We start from the raw sequence: 6,047 nt of genomic DNA on the forward strand, positions 1-6,047 counted from the left end.
CCTGATCTGGCCCCCAATGACTTCTTTCTTTACCCAAAGATAAAGGAAACATTGAAAGGAAGGTATTTTTATGACATTCAGGACATCAAGGGTAATACGATGACAGCCCTGATGGCCATTCCAGAAAAAAAGATCCAGAATTGCATTGAAGGGTGAACTAGGTGCTGACATCAGCACATAGCTTCCCAAGGGGAGTGCTTCGAAGGTGACCATAGTGATATTCAGCAATACATATGTGGCACTTTTTCTAGGATCAGTTTGTGAACTTAATTGTCAGATCTCATAGACTACAGCTAAAAGACTTTTTAAAATAATACTTTTAAAAGACTTCTCACACATAAATACTATGATGGTAGACAGTCTTCAGTCACATTTTAAGCCTAAGAAAAATGAGACTCATGTAGGTCCCAATAATGACCTAAGCCCATGACTCACAGAGTATGGCATCCTGTCATCAGGATCATAGAGAACTTGTCCTATGGGCAAATCTTTGTGCCCTCGCTGCAGATGTACTGAATCAGAAACTCTGGGTTGAGCCCTTGTAATCTGTTTTTACAGGTCTTCCCTGTTTCAGTTTAGGCTAAAATGTGAGAATCATTGCTCTAAACTCATACAGTCAGTTGATAGTAAAACGTTGGTTTCAAAGCATCAGTCCCTTTTTTTCCAAGTACCCTGATTATACTGTTGATGCAATAAATAAATGTTTTATTGATAATGCTAATACCTTTGGAAATGATAAACCTCTGTCAAATTCTTTTTGTGAGTTATCTACCTTCTTAGCTAAAAATCTCTCTTAAGTGCGTTTATGTTCACTGTTTTGTGTATAAAGAGATCTGAGTTAAAATCAAGGGTTCTCATCTCTCTTTTTTTAACCAAATTCATCACATAAATCAATCTCCTGCATTTATTTTCATAGTGTCCTCTATCTCTCTCCAACTTCTTCATTCCATTTCCATTGCTTCCTTCCTCTCTCTCTCTCTCTCTCTCTCTCTCTCTCTCTCTCTCTCCTCTTTATATTAATCGTGATCATTGCTTACACAGGCTCTAGCACAGCTTATCTTAGTGAATGAATTTTAATGCCAAGTTGTTTAGATAGAATTTGAAACTGCAAAGGAGATTTATAGTTCAGGGAACATCTTCTGGAGAAGTCCCTAATTTATTTTCACAGTTATGTAAAATTTACATCTCTTGTGTATGTAACACCGCCTGGAAGCAGCAGCAATTGTATTTCACAGGCTGGTCTGCACAAATAATTTAGACCAGACTCTAAACAGTAGGCACTCTTTTCCTTACCTTTTCCCCCCAGGAAATATTTATTAAATATTTTGTTCTCTAAGAGAAAGGAAAAGAAATTAAATTGGACTATCACAAATGTAAACAAAATCGGAATGTCCTTCCATATCAAGAAGCTATGTTCATCACCAGGAAAAGCATGGTACTCTTTCCACCTCTGTAACTTAAACCAGACACTTCGTTGACCTATAATATAAGTAAAGGAGACAGGATGTTCTCTTTGGGAGTATCCCCAGCAACTATCACTATGGCCATTTTTTATTCTTTCCAAAAACGACCCTGAGAACAGAAACATAGCTGAAGAGCTGCTGTGTGGTCAGGACCCCAGCAAGACCAACTGAATCAGCCAGGCTGCCCTTGCATACCACTGAGCTGTGTAAACTCTGCCTGCTTCAATCGCATTTACCTTTATGGCATTGCATGGTCATGTGGGTCAGAAGGGAATAGGGTTCACATTCAAGCTACAGGTCACTAGCCAGAGGACACTGCATAAGCCACTTAAACGCTGAAATTTTGTTCTCTCATCTGTAAACTGGAAACCTGACATGGCTATCCCTCCCACAGGAATTCTGAGGATAAAATTAGAATGAGTGGCTCCCAAATGAAGGTAATTTTGACTCCTCCTACCCCCGACTCTAAATGATGTTTCATAGTGTCTGGAGACCCTTTTGCTTATCACAGCTGAGGTGCAGAGCGGATCTGATGAACAGAAACTAGAGATGCTGCTAAACATCTTACCTGTGCAGGCAGGCCAGTCCTCCACAAAAAAGAATGATGTGGCCCAGAATAGTCGATAATGAGAAACTCTGGATGAAATGGTATATGTAAAATTCCTTTGTAAATTAAAAGGATGGCTATTCAACAAATGTTTACTGTGTGTCAGGCACCGTCTTAGAAACCAGGTGGCGTTTCTTGTGTTAAACTTAAATGCACAGAGATGAGACACTAAGGCTTAATGTGCTTCAATCAACCCGAAAGGACTCAACTAATTTCTTTGACTTCCCAGTGCCTTGTCCAGTGTCTTCAGTACAGCATCAAGGTTTTCTAGCTTATTTAACTGAATCAATCAACACAAATGGCAAAGGACTCTTAGAAACTGTGAATGTTTATTCTGTGTCACAAGTATCCCTATGTCAGACATCAATAGATATCCAAGAGCTAATAATCTGGTTTACTTTCTTCAACAGCACTTATCATAATGATGTGGACATAGTATATATAGTCAGTAAATATCCCAGAACCCATGTATGATAATATCATTAATTTTTCTAGATCAGCAAAAAAAAGATCGCGTGAAATATCAAAGTTTAATGATAATTGATAATGATAATAATAATAATTTACACTGACGAGGTGCGTACAATATGTCAGGCACTTACACTTATGGTGATTTATTTAATCCTCACAACCAACCTTTGCCTCCGTTTTACATGTAAGGGAACTGAGGCACAGAGAGATTTGGTAAATTACCGAAAGTCACACAGCTAATCAGTGAAAGAACTAGAATTTGAATCTCAAGACACTCTGGGTCCAGGGTCTGTGCTTCATCTACCACACTATTAATCACAGAACCCTAGAAGCAGCCAACTCTATGTCATCTAGCAGAGCCACAGCTATGGAAGGCATTTAGCAGAGGTAGAATTCGTGGATCAGCTCAACTCAGGGAAATATTAAAATAAAATCATGCTCACCTAGTTGACAGTTGCCAGCCTTAAAAAAGACACTGACATATTTGGGCTAAGTCATAATAGCCCCAGTGAAGCTGTAGCCCTTCCAAAAACCTGGGGCCCTTTGATTTTGATCAGATTGTTTACATGGCCAAGTACATGACCTTGTTGTCGCAAAACACATGTTCACTGATGGTGACATTTCAGAGCTTTCTGAAGGAGAAATTGCAGCTTTTACTTTGTACCTATAAATTGTGCAAAATGGCCCATTACCTCTGGTCCCTGTAACAGGAAACTTCAAAGGCAAACTGAGAGGAGAAGGAGAAATGCTCATCTGAATGGCAAGCTGCCAGTGAGCAGACAATGTAAACTGAGACACCTGCAGGACTAGGGAGGGATGGGGCTTCATGGCCTCAAGGGCAGCTCGAGCAATTGCTCTATCTGCTTTGCTAGTTTTCCTCTTTGTTCTGCCAAATGTGATTGGATGTGATGCAAACCCTTCACTATCAAGCAGATTCTCTTTCACAGAATCACACCCGCATCTCTCTCCTTTGGCCCCAAATTCACAGAAACTCAGTTTAGCGTCCAGAGCTTTGAAAATAACAAAACCAAAGAGAATAGTCTCCTGGTAAAAGAGCACTGAACTTCACTGAATCAGACTTTTTGCCTGTTGAAACTATTTAAAGTCAATTGTTTTATTCTGGTTATAAAATTCATTTAAAAATCAGTCTGCCTTAAAAAAAAAATCTGCTGAGAGTATAGAAAAGAACTTGATTTATTCATGCACCAAAATCCCATTTTTAACCGTGTTTATGATCTGGCTTGTTGACCAGTCCTTCAAAACATAGCTATGAACAACAACAAAAGCTTTCTACACATCACATAATTAGCCTATAAAACAGATGTTCATTTCTTCACACAATGTGAGCATTCTTGAAAAAAAAATCACTATTCCATTTAACTCTAACATACTCAATGGATGTGCATTTTATAACACTGAAATAAAACTGCACCCAAAATGTTAGCAAAAATTTGGAACCATATATTGCAGTGACTGCTACAAATGTTTTAATCTTGAAAGATTCTGCATGAATGCAGAGGCACAGCTTAGTTTGCCAGTCACTAGATATTAAATTAAAACTTCGTCTGCCCTCAAGTCATAATCATAGGTAAGAAATAAATGTGCATTATGATGACTTGAAACTTTTGAACATAATTATATAAACTAGGTCACTTTTCTCCTTATAAACAGCATAGGGGGTGGGCTGTACAGGAATCATTTGTTCCAGTTAAAAACCAAGGGGCTCCAGATGCAGGCAATTTAGGTAACTCCCTAATAATCTACACTGCTTTCTCATAGAAGGAAAACTTAAATCTTTGTCTCTTGAGTCTCGGTTCTGTTACTGTTCTAATTGAGCCATCCATTTCTAGGTGCCCTGTGATAAGGTTTATACTCGCCTTCTAAGAAATGAAAACATTATGGGCATCGATTTTATAAAAGTAAATTATTTCTATTTTACAGGATTGGCTTTTATTCGCCCCATTTTTTGTGAAAATGTTCTTTATTAAAATTAAATGATGGTGATAAAAATGGTAGCTGTCTTCTTCAATATAACACCAAATGGCGGATGACGCCCGTGCTGCGGAATGGTCCGGAGGCCCTGGGGGCCCTGGGGACCCTGGAATGGGAGGATTCGGCAGCAGCGTCAGGGGCGAGGTCGCGGTCGGGGTCACGGAGCTGGCGGAGGCAAGGCCGAGGGCAAAGAGCGGATCCCCGTCACCAAGCTGGGCCGCCTGGTCAAAGACAAGAAGGTCAAGTCCCTGGAACAGACCTGTCTCTTCTCCTTGCCCTTCAAGGAATCTGAGATCATTGATTTTTTTCCTGGGGGCTTCCCTGAAGGATGATGAGGTTTTGAAGGTGATGCCGGTGCAAAAGCAGACCTGCGCTGGCCAGAGGTCCCGGTTCAAGACATTTGTCGCCATTGGAGACTACAATGGACACGTGGGTCTGGGTGTTAAGTGCTCCAAGGAGGTAGCCACTGCCATCCGCGGGGCCATCATCCTGGCCAAGCTCTGCATCGTCCCCGTGCGGCGAGGCTACTGGGGAACAAGATCCGAAAGTCCCACACTGTCCCTTGCAAGGTGACCGGCCGCTGTGGCTCTGTGCTGGTGGCCTCATCCCCGCCCCCTGGGGCACTGGCATTGTCTCAGCTCCTGTGCCCAAGAAGCTGCTGCCATGGCTGGTGTCGACTGCCACACCTCCGCCAGGGGCTGCACTGCCACCCTGGCAACTTTGCCAAGGCCACCTTTGATGCCATCTCTAAGACCTACAGCTATCTCACTCCTGACCTCTGGAAACAGACCGTGTTCACCAAGTCTCCCTATCAGAAATTCACCCACCATCTTGTAAAGACCCGTAACAGAGTTTCTGTGCACAGGACCCAGGCTCCGGCTGTGGCCACCACATAATTTTATACAAGAAAAATAAAGTGAATCAAGCCTGTTAAAAAAATTATATACATAAAAAAGGTAGCTGCTTGTATTTATAAATCGTCTTTCTTGGTATACCAGTCTGAACATCTGTTGCACATACCTAAAATCTACTCAAACTGGTTTAAAGCTAAAAAGATAATTCATTGGCTCATAGAGCTTAAAAAAATATCCATGGTCATAGGTTCAGATGTGGCTGAATCCAAGATTCGATTGATGTTTTAAAGACTTGGTCTCTCTCCATTTCTTGGCTCTTCTTTGGTTTGGTTTTGTTTTATTAGTTTCAGGTGTACAAAACAACACAGTGATTAGACATTTATATACCTCACAAATAGTCCAAATAAGTCTATTATTTGGTACTGTATATAGTTATGAGATACTGTACTGTACATAATTATTATACACTATTCAGTTACCATCTGATACTGCACATAGTTATTAAAATGTTATTGACTATATTCCCTATGCTGTACTATATATCCCTGTGACTGCTTTTTTTTTTTTTTTAAGATTTTATTGGGGAATTGGGGGAGGGGAACAGCATTGGGGAATCGGGGAAGGAAAACAGACAAATTGCTGTCCTTTTGTTCTTCAGTC

General features: G+C 40.6%; 1 pseudogene; it reads left to right on the top strand.

Annotated features, from left to right (window-relative positions):
* Positions 1-4,581: 4,581 nt before the first annotated feature.
* Positions 4,582-5,434, top strand: LOC109371357 (40S ribosomal protein S2 pseudogene; annotated as a pseudogene).
* Positions 5,435-6,047: the final 613 nt, after the last annotated feature.

The sequence above is a fragment of the Hipposideros armiger genome, unplaced genomic scaffold (assembly GCF_001890085.2).
Source record: "Hipposideros armiger isolate ML-2016 unplaced genomic scaffold, ASM189008v1 scaffold_563, whole genome shotgun sequence".
Lineage (NCBI taxonomy): Eukaryota > Metazoa > Chordata > Mammalia > Chiroptera > Hipposideridae > Hipposideros > Hipposideros armiger.